Genomic DNA, 10,758 nt, shown 5'->3' with positions numbered 1-10,758 from the left:
ACATCAGGTTTCTTTCTTTTGAAATGGAACTGTAATAGTGCAAAGGAAGACCTGTGATAACAGCAAGTTAATTAGACACCGGGAAGGGGCTGATGAGATAGGAGAGAAAATTTTCTTCTTTTAGATCAGTAGAGATGGGAAGGGAAATGCAAAGAAGCATGCGACTGCATGGGTTTTGTGGAAATACTGTTCTGTACATTAGTTTTAGTGCTTTTAATGTCTCTAAGAAAATTATGTTTATAACTGTGTTAGGGTCAAAAGGATGCAGACCAGAAGCAGACCAAAACTGAAACTCAGAAAGGGAAATGCATACTCTGAATAGCAGAACTTGAGGCCATTATGGCTGCACAGAAAAGAAATAACTGTAATGTTTCTAAAAGTATGTTGAATGAGAAGAGGCAAAAATATTAAAAACATTCTAAATCAAATTTCAGCTGGCTTAAAAATATGGCAGTCACAGGATGCAAAAAATGCTCCAAACCCAACAGATCTTTCCCAGATTTTAATCAGAAAAGTAGAGATTTCATTCCAAAGTAGATCCCATTCAAACTATTTGGGGTTTGCCTGTCCTTTTTATTCTCCTGACTTACACGGTTAATTCTCAAGAGCTATTGCAACAGGCCTTTGCATTCCTTTGAAGGAGGGGCTCTTTTCTCCGTCCTGGTCACCAATTCCTCCTCTCTCACATTTGCTGTTCCTGGATGTCACCTTCTTAGCTTTCTCATATCCCATTTATAAACTAGAGCTACCCTAGTGACCCCGGTACATTGTCAGCAAAGGAATAACAAGAACTTGCCCCAGTTCAGTCATTATTTGGCTGCTTGTGTTGAAACAAACTGTCACATGAAAATTCAAGTAAAAAAGCCACAGTGAATTTGTGGACAAGAAACACTCAGACTGTAACCAAAACTCAGGGTCTGGGAGTGCTTCCCAATTCTCAGAACTGAATGCATACTTTGGCTGCTTTCCAGCTCCATGTTGAAGTGAGATCTGGGCATATGCCACCTCCCCATCTCCCTTATGCCTTCTCATGGAAAGGAAACCTGAGCACTCAGGTGGGAAGAGAGCTGCAGCATGCCCTGATCTGAGCTATTGGGGAGAGGGATTGAGGAGCAAGCCCTGAAGTGCCTCCTTCCTACTGTTTGGATGTAGTCTTAGCACACTTTGGTGGTTTATTCTAGATACTATTCCGGACACCAAAGAATACCATAGTGCTGGCCACTATGGCTTTATCTGTGACTCAGTGCAAGCCTCTTCACCTCTCCTGGCCTTCATCACTCATCACTAAAAAAGGATGATGATGCTTTCCTAGCAGTCTGAGAGATTAATTAGTATTCACTAAGCTGCAGGATCCATGTGTCAGTGGTGCAAATTAAGCAGAGCATACAGGTTTGTGCACGCCAATAAGCTTTGCATTTGCCACAGCCCCCCAACTTGCTGCTCAACTGTGCAACAAAAAATGCATAAAAAGCCCTTTCCCAAGCATCAATTATGGTGTAGGAATTAGCAAATATGAACCAAACTATACATCACTTTTCTGACAGATGCAATATCACTGAGAAGTGTGAACTTCCCATATCACAGGCATGAGGCACTATCCCTAAAATGGCATGAAGATGACGCCAGTGTCATACGTGTCCAGTCCTGAGCATTCATCTGGAGATGGTTCCTCTCTCACATTCCCCTGCTGTTCCAACCGTGACTGGCATTAGTAGCTTAGTGCTGGATCTTCAACCCACATGGTGAAACTATATGCCAGAGGCAGCCAGCTGGCCTGGGCTGTCCATCTATCCATATGTGTCTAGGTGATAGGGAGGCAGGTGGTCACAGGGGGAACAAGAAGGATGTACCACCTAGTAGGACCCTATGCTCAAGGACTCTGTAAGTGGCACACATCCTGGCTCAGGCCCGGCACCATACAACCTCTTTCATCCCATGATCTGAGTCGCTGGACTGTATCTTTATGAGTTCACCTGAAAGGGATCTTATGAATTAGGAGGTAAAAATCTGGAAAGATTTGCAATACTGTCACCATTTGAATTACCCATCTGTAGGTCCCCATAAACATCCAGCTTATTTTTGCTCAAATCTTTCTACTGAACATAGTGTTTTTTTTCCAGAGCAGCAGGGTATCATGGAAAATGAGCAGGAATTAGGACCCTTCGAAAAAGTAAAATCTCTTCTACTCCACAAAAAAGGGATGAAGAAATGCAGCATCTCCCAAGTTACCCCCCATGTGGCAGCATTCCAAACCTCTTTCCATATGTTCCTAAGTGTTGAAAGTCCAAATGTTCTATATCTTGCTGCCAAATTCTCTGGCTCTCTCCCAACAGCTCTTACAATACAGTTGGGTATTGTCTAGTAAAAAAAAATTACCTCAGACTGATAATTAAAAATATATTTGATCATCATATAGATATGAATGGCCCAGGGGTACTGTGCTGAATGAATCATTCATGCTCACAGATTTCAAATCAGCAGAAACCTACCTTTCTGAAATTGCTGAAGTTGACCCAGAATTCAGTGTTTGTTGCAGCACGTATCACTGAAGAACCTGAGAAACTGGGGGCAGAGGTGGAAGCAGCTGAGCCATGGCAGAGACCTAGACTGTCAGGGTGCTGTATGGRGTACATGCCTGAACTGGGCTGCAAAGAGGGGTTTTGGACTCAGGCAGACATTGCTGGATTGGTCTCACTCCTGTCTCATTTCAGACTTAGCCCCACAACCTCAAAAGCTAGAAGCTTGTCCTTGTTTTTACTAAAGCATAGATTCTGCTGTAATTACATGACTCCAGGAGCTGAGGCCCTCGGCACAGGTCTCCGGCTGAGACTGAGCCACACATGCATTGCTCAGCGTGTCTCATGCACGTTGCACGAGACAGGAGGGATAGAACTGCTTTGTGCTCTCTTCTTGTAGGCTCAGGTGCTAAATGTTGCAGCTTTCCCTCTGCAATCTTCTTCCTGAAAACCTCTCTAAGGTCTGGGAATGATGGAGTTTCATGCAACTACTGTGTCTCTACATACAGGAGCTGAGGGCTTTTTCTTCTGCCTGACAGGGTAATATCTCCAAACCTTAGACTTCCATAATAAAAAGCTATTGCAACTCCAGAGAAGATCCAGCAATGTACTACAAAAAGTCAACAAGTAAAAATAATGAACACAGATGCTGATATCAAAGCATACTGTGAATTTGAAGATTCCTGTGTTTAGGAGTTCAAGGAGCCCTACCTGTAGGTCTATAACAGGAATCTGTACTGGCACGTATCAGCCCGCAGCAACTGCAGATACTTGTGACTCCAAAGCACAAACAAAACCACAGATGCCTTTGATACAAGAGAATCAAAGACTATAACCAAGATATAACAGATATCTCATGTTGGGGAAAACAGGCTGAGAGTGGGGGGTTGTACTCTTAGATACTGCAATTTTTGATGTTATTACTAGCACATGCTGCTAATTTACAAGTAAGGTCAAATAAGAAGGGTGTTAAAGGCCTTGAGGTCTGAAGATGTCCATCTCATAAGCACATGAGGCTGTGGTAAAAATCCTTTGCTGTCTTAAGACAGAGTATTGTCATCTTATATTTGAAAGACTTCAGGCTCCTGTGGATGYGCTGTCCTCTCTTTCCCTGTAATGTTCCTCATTTAACATCCCCTTTCTCCAAGTGTGTATCAGGGTTCGTTATCACATGCATTAATTCAGCATAGGAGGAAAAGCAGTGAGTGTGTTTTTGTGCATTAGAAGCTATCAATTGTAACAAATAAATAGTATATCATAAATACTGTAAAAAATAAATAAACAAGAAGGAACAAGTATGAACCAGATGCAAACGGTACTGAATGTAGTGTTTACTACAGAGTAAGTCACATGTGAATTTGTGGTACTAGAGTATAATACCGAGCACAACTGGGCCCTGATTTTGTTGGCCAGTTGGTGCTACCACAGTATATATATTAGAGAGTACCCTGAGGAGTAAGCAGTGCGTTTGGTAGTAGGTTTTTGTAAGATTGACCTAATGCAGTATCTTATACCAGCATCACAGAGAATCTGCTAGAGTTCTTCTAGTCGTTCCGTACCATGAGGCTTACTTTTCCTCCAATATGCATTTCACACTATGGATCTTCTTTATTTTCTCTAAACCTCTCCTGATTTACATCAGTGTGAGCAAAAGTAGGATCAGGCCTCCAGTTAAATAACTAATGCAGCTGTTTTGCTGAACCAGCTTCCTGACTGGGAATGGATCCAGTCAGCTGTGGATAACAAAACCCAGTAATAGAGATTTCAAAGATTTCGTACATTAATTCTTAAATATATTTGCAGAGTTACTTTTCTTACAAAATCTGTTATGCAGATGTTAGGAAGTAATTACTGTACATGAATCAGAAAGAAAATGCATGTCTTACGTAGTCATACATTGAACATGTGTCAGTAGACTGAGTAAAGAAACCAAAGATAAATGAGAAAAAGCTAAAAGGTATCTGAGCAGATTTCCAATAGCCAGAATTTTCCATAGGGCTATAAAAAAGAAACAGCACAAAGCCAGATATGTAGCTTTTCTAGTGATCCATACATTCATTGTACCTCCAAAGCAACAAGCCTGCTACCTTTTCTAGCAACAGCAGAATTGCTAGTAACTTTATCGCAATTCATGGGTGGAAGATGAATTTAACCCTGTTTAAGCAGGTACATTTTCCATCAGTATGAAAGAGCCTTTCAGCCAGTTACATCAGTAATCAATATGATGGACAGGAACTAAAACATTGCTACATACACTTTCATGCTCGGAGATCCCAAAGTATCCTTAGATCACTGCACACATAAATGTAAATAGGATTAATTATACAAGTTAAAACTCTTGCTTCTGTGTACAGAATTATTGTAATTTTTACTCCTGAAACATAACCAATCTTAAAATGATAGTGGCAGCAGGGTATCTTTTGCCCTGCAGAATGCGGTTAACCAAGCTGTGTTTTTGTCCAGGACACAATACTCGCTGTACTTGCARAAATGCTGGGGACTCTGTAATGGCTGCAAGAGTTACTGCTTGAGTTGTTCACAGTGCACTGATGGATAGATTTTGAGATGAGATAGGAATTAGTAATTGCATAACTGGGTAAACAAAATCACAAGCCATTAAGAATGAATTTTGCCCTCAGCTTGCCTCCAGTATTGAGCCCTACTTTTCTCTGCCCTAGTTTCTCCCCTGTAAAATAAAAGTATTATCCTTCCTTTCTAAAGTACTTTGAAATCTGAGGTAAAATAAGAGTTAAAAGAAATATTTCAATAAATAATAATAAAAATACGAGGCATCTTTTATGGCATTTTCCATCAGTAGCTGTTAAAGCACTTCATAGAACAGGTTGGTGCAATTACCTTTACCTTACAGTGCAGCTGGAGAAACTGAGACCAAGTAAGGAGATAATTCACCTGTACCACCACATCTCCCTTAAGATGCCTTTTAGGAGCATAAAGCATACCTCTAGATTGTCCTGATTTTCACACATAAAATCAATTTGATTCAAAAAATAAATTCCATATCAATAATTATGGTCCTCTTAAAATTCCATTGCAGTATTTATGAACCTATAAACATTATAAAAAGAAATGTTACAAAAGAAGCCTTAAAAATTACAAACCAGCCAGGATGTTTACTATTTCAAGTCTAAATCACAATATAAAACCTCATTTTGAGAAATGCTATGAAAGCATCAGGGTTGGGTGCGTTTTAGAATATCATTTGTCAAAAAAAAAAAAATCTCGAACATTTGGGTTGCCAAGGCAGAAACGAGCACCACAGACACATTTTACCCTTATGGGGATTCATCAAGGTTGTGCAGTGCAGCTGTTGTCTTAGTAAAAGAAAGTATCGGCCCCTGGCTGGAAGAAACAGAAACATAATTATGTTATGATGAGCTGGAAAACATGCAAAGAAAAATTGGAATGCAAAGCATGATAAATGATGCTTTGTCTATTGCAAAGCAGCAAGAAAACCAGGCAGCACAATAATAACTCTTCTCTAGTCAGTGCTTCCAGTTTGGCTACCAAAGTAAAGCAAGTAAAGCACCACTTTACCCGCCACAGAATAGCTCTATCTCTTTGCTGTAATATTTAGCCCTGACACAATTATGCTGGGTTTGTAAAGTAGATAATGCAGTTATCCTCAGTAAAAAAATTAGAAAAGGAACAGTCAGGTACTTCTCAAAATTGAGGCTATTATTCCATGGAGAGAAAATTGATAATGTTATSTTATTACTGATTTTTAAACATTTTTGAATTCAAAGTTTAGAGCCTTTTTCTTTAAGGCATCTTCTAGTTACATTTTCTCCTATAAAAAAGCTGTTTCTACAGAGGTGGCTAAGTTTTATCAAATATGGCTACATGCAGTCATATCACAGTAAATAGGAAATGCCATCCCATAGCATACTCATTAATCTGTCTGTCCTCATAAGGACAGGGATGGGATTTCCCTTCAAGTGTTACAGCAATGGGCTTGTCTAGGGTGTAAAACCCTGAAGTTCRTTCTCATGATGTAAGTGAATCCAGTGGGAAAACGGACTAATTATATACCATTACAGGAAACTTCTGTTTAGTAACCAGCACTGGCCACAGAGATAAAAAAGGATATGCGTATAGAGAAAGCCTTTTCATGATAAAGGGGAATTTGATAAAAATAATTTTTAAAAAAATCAGGAAGAAGGGGAATTTGGTAGGGTTATCGTGTCCACACATGCCAAGGGCACAGAGAAGCTATTGCTGTGCCCTCTAGTGCCTGAGAATTGCAATGCCTACTGCAATTTCTAAAAATCAGAGACTTGTGCACCTGAAAAAACTGACCAGAGAGCTATTTTCTGTAGTACCTAGCGTGGATCATTTCCCTCTGTGGGACACTGCTAAGGTTACAGAATTCCAGGATTTAAAATACCTCCTATTTATTCTGAAACAGAGTGTTGTCAGAATAACTGTATCAGCTTCCCCCGTGTAGGCAAAACTTCAGAATAGTGTTTCAGGCTTTAGTTTTGAATTTCCTACCTTTGGAGAATGTTTTTTATATTTTTTATGCTAAGAATGCCTCAGAATCTGGTATCAATGGTCTAGGGGTTTTTTATTAATAAAAAAGCCCAAACAAACACCCAAACTAAAATGTGTATTTCTTCTGTAATTAAAAACAACCAGCTCTCAAATTAGCAATTATGTAGGATGGGCTATCTTTTATACATCAGTTTAAAGGACTGAAACCTATATTCAAGCAGCACACTTTTAAGTGTGTATTTTTGGTCCTTTTAAATAGGGAGCACAGACAAGATACTAGTCACTTCACTCATATAGCTACTGTTATAGTCACAGCTTTTTAAGTGACTTCTAATGACAGCAGAATTTGCAGAATTTTTATTGCCTACAAAAAAACAGGAGTATTTTTAACACTAATTATTTTCATTTACATAATAAACATACTTTGTTGCTTGACTGTACTTTGCATCTAGAGAGGTATTAAAGCACTTGCATGTTAATCTAATAATTCTATTCCCACTGTGATTAGGGAGAGCAAAAATAGAAAAAATAATTACTGACAGGCAGCAAATCAGTGGCAGCCTGCAAACCATTTCTGTGATACTGAGATCCCTGCTCCAGCCCTTCAACCTTTCTCCATTGCACTTGGCACTAATTTGTGAAGAGGTGCATGAGACGGCAGAACTGCAAACCAATGCCAAGCTAGTTATAATTTCTCCTGATATTGTTAGCTTAGCTTCATCAGTAAAGCACTGTCCTTTATCATTTTCTTCCTCAAAGCAGTTTGCCTGACACCATGCTTATTTTTTGTCTAGAAGGCATTAAAATAGATCTTTTATGGGGAAACAAMAGCAGTTAATCCCAGCCCCCACTCCTATCTCCTCCCTATACGTGGCTTATTCAGTAATACCAACAGGAAAGCAAAGGCAGATGACACAAAAAGTAAAGCTGAGTGACTGGACTGTGGTTAGGGATGAATACAAAAATAGCCACAGRGAAGAGCAAAACCAAAATAGTGACTCTAAATTGACTGCAGTAGTGACATTGGCTTCTTTGCTTTTCGCTTGATTTTAATTCTTCATGCTTCATCTCTCATTGTTTCCCATGTGCTCTATTGCCTTACACTAGCTCTTCTCCCTCCAGCTGCTCCCTGCCTACTGTAACTTAAAACATGTTTCTGTTAGAGCTGATTTTTCTATAATCACATACTTCTTAGATATTTTCTTTTTGCTTCCTCCTTCTCTATTATTTTTTCCTCCTCATSATCGCCAAAAGTTCTTTTCATGGTCCTAGTGAGAAGAATCACAAATGGTTTAGCATACACCCCCCATCAAACCCACCTCTCAACTGAAAGTACTCTTTTGCAATTTAGGGGCATGATACTGTCAACTGGAGCAGAAGGATCTCATAAAATCTAGTCACCTCTGCATGCCAACAGGATATGATCCATTAAAAATACATTTTGTGAATGAAAGTCTAATGACAAAGAAAATCGTGTCTCATTCCCTTACCCTGCCATCAGAATTACTCTCCAGCCCGCCATGCTCTCTTCCATCCATCCTATTCTCTCCTTTCTCTTATCTCTAGCCTGTTCTCTTTCTCCCCTTGCTGTGATAACAACTTTTCATTATATGTGTTTTCTTTGTCATCTGAGAATTTGATTCTTTTCCTAAAATTTGCTTTATTTGAGGGGCAAATCCTTTTCTGTATACTCCCATGGGTACCTTAGGAGTCAGTGGAGATGCTTAAACTAAGCAGGGTTTAGTCTTTAATAAACAAATAGCTTTCCCAACAAGGCTTAAGCAATTACTGAGTTAGTGTAAAGATACACCAAGTGTATTTCTATTCTTTATTAAGAAGTTGATTTAGCTTAAACTGTATTTCCAAAATGTATTTCACTCCACAGAGAAAAGAGAAGATGTTACAGTCTCATAAATACTGCATGCTCAGACTTCCCTTTGATTTCTCACTGAGAGACTTGTGTGCAATAATTGCTCTGCTAAAGCTGTATGCTGTTTTGGTATCAGCTAGGTGAATCCTTCAGTCCCAATCCACACAATTTTCTCAAGTGGCTTTTCATTCACGACTTAAGCTCCATAAAAATATTAGGTAACTAGTCACTTGATTTTCATTCTTTTCTGTAAGAAATAATAAGTTCAAGATGTGTGTGTTGGGGCAGGGGGGGATGTCCATGAGAAGAAATGTCCAAAATTCCTGGGGGCTYTGGGAGAGCTGGCAAGCAGGGAAGGAGGGATCCCCACTCCTCCACGCCGAGCTCCTGTGCACTAGTGAGACTCTCACAGCGCGTGGGTTGGACAACAGGGCTGCTGACTCAGATGTTAACTACACCAAGGTTAAGTGGATATCGAGGGAATTGTATGTCCAGACTGACCAGGGCAGTCTCTCAAGACAGGATCTTGCCCTCGTATCCCAACAAAGGTCACTTTCTTTGAGCAGCTATTTTCATCCTGGATTTTAGAAGGAGATTTTTCCTCATCTCCCCCTCCTCTAGCGGTGGCCCTGGGAATTTAGCTGTTTCCAACCCATAGCAGCAGAGGACACTGCTCCTGGCAGTTTCATAGACCACTGTAGAGAAGTAGCAGTGTTCCCAGCAGATAAATTGTGTGAGTGGGGAAGGGGGTTTCTCTCTCTCTTTCATTCTTTTAATCCAGTTATTATCTGATCTATATCCTTTTCAATAAATATACATGCCTTTACTTCTCCAAGCTCTGGAGCTGCTTGTGATAGCTCTTTAATACCACCCATCAGTGCTTAGACAGTAGCTGGCCCAGCAAATCCTACACATTCAAGCGCAGCTCCCAGGGCTCTGTTTAAGACCCCATCTGACCTAAATCTTGCTTGTTATGAAGAGCCATAAATGTTTTTGCGGGTTTTTTTTGAACAATAGCAGTTATGGGAATATGTAATCTTGCTTTTGCAGTTTATAACTAAAAACTCTCTAAGGTATTTAATATAAATGACACTAAAAGGGGGAAAGATCTGCTTTTGATTTCCTTTTTTATATGGGTCATCTCAGAGGTTTTGCATTTATTCTTCTTGTTATTATCATGTATTTCTTTCCTTTCCTCAGCCTTTGTTCCCAGGTTGGGACTTACCGGCCCACTGCCTAGTTTTAAAAAATACTGTTAATAGGTGCCTTTCCTTAGAAAGTCTGAGAACTTGGTGCATATGTAGGCATCTAAAAGTTATACTATTATCATGATGAAACATAAAAGGCCTGAATCTGTGCTCTTAGTATAGGCAGTACTTTAAAATACTCAATAAATGCTAAACATTTACCAGAATTAAAAGACAAAGTTCAGTATCTGGATCCTTTAAAGCCGGGAAGGTATTTTACCTTCAGGGGAACCTTGCTGTGACAATTTTCATAAGCAAATAACATGTAAGATATATTCAAAATGATACAGTAACAATGTAGGTATTGTATATACTCTGTGATGACTATGCACAGTATTGGACTGTATATAGTATAAACTGCCTTTTTCTAGCATGAAGGAGAGTGCAAAGCAAGGTATTTGGGTGCGCCTCCGAACTAGTATCTGAAAGACTCCATCTTTCTGCTGTGGCTTCAAAGTCTTAAGAACCGCGCACCCCAGCCCAAACGGGGAAGTTCTGACCTGGCGGCTGCAAGGAGGGGCTCAAGCGGGGGAGCCGCTCGCCGGGCAGAGGACAGACGCCGGCGGCGCTGCCAGGCCCTCGTGTCCGTCCCGGCCGTCCGCCCCGCTGCCGC

This window comes from Apteryx rowi, unplaced genomic scaffold (assembly GCF_003343035.1).
Source record: "Apteryx rowi isolate R43461 unplaced genomic scaffold, aptRow1 scaffold_98, whole genome shotgun sequence".
Classification (NCBI taxonomy): domain Eukaryota; kingdom Metazoa; phylum Chordata; class Aves; order Apterygiformes; family Apterygidae; genus Apteryx; species Apteryx rowi.
The sequence above is the reverse complement of the archived record's forward strand: the minus strand, read 5'-3'. Positions refer to the sequence as shown.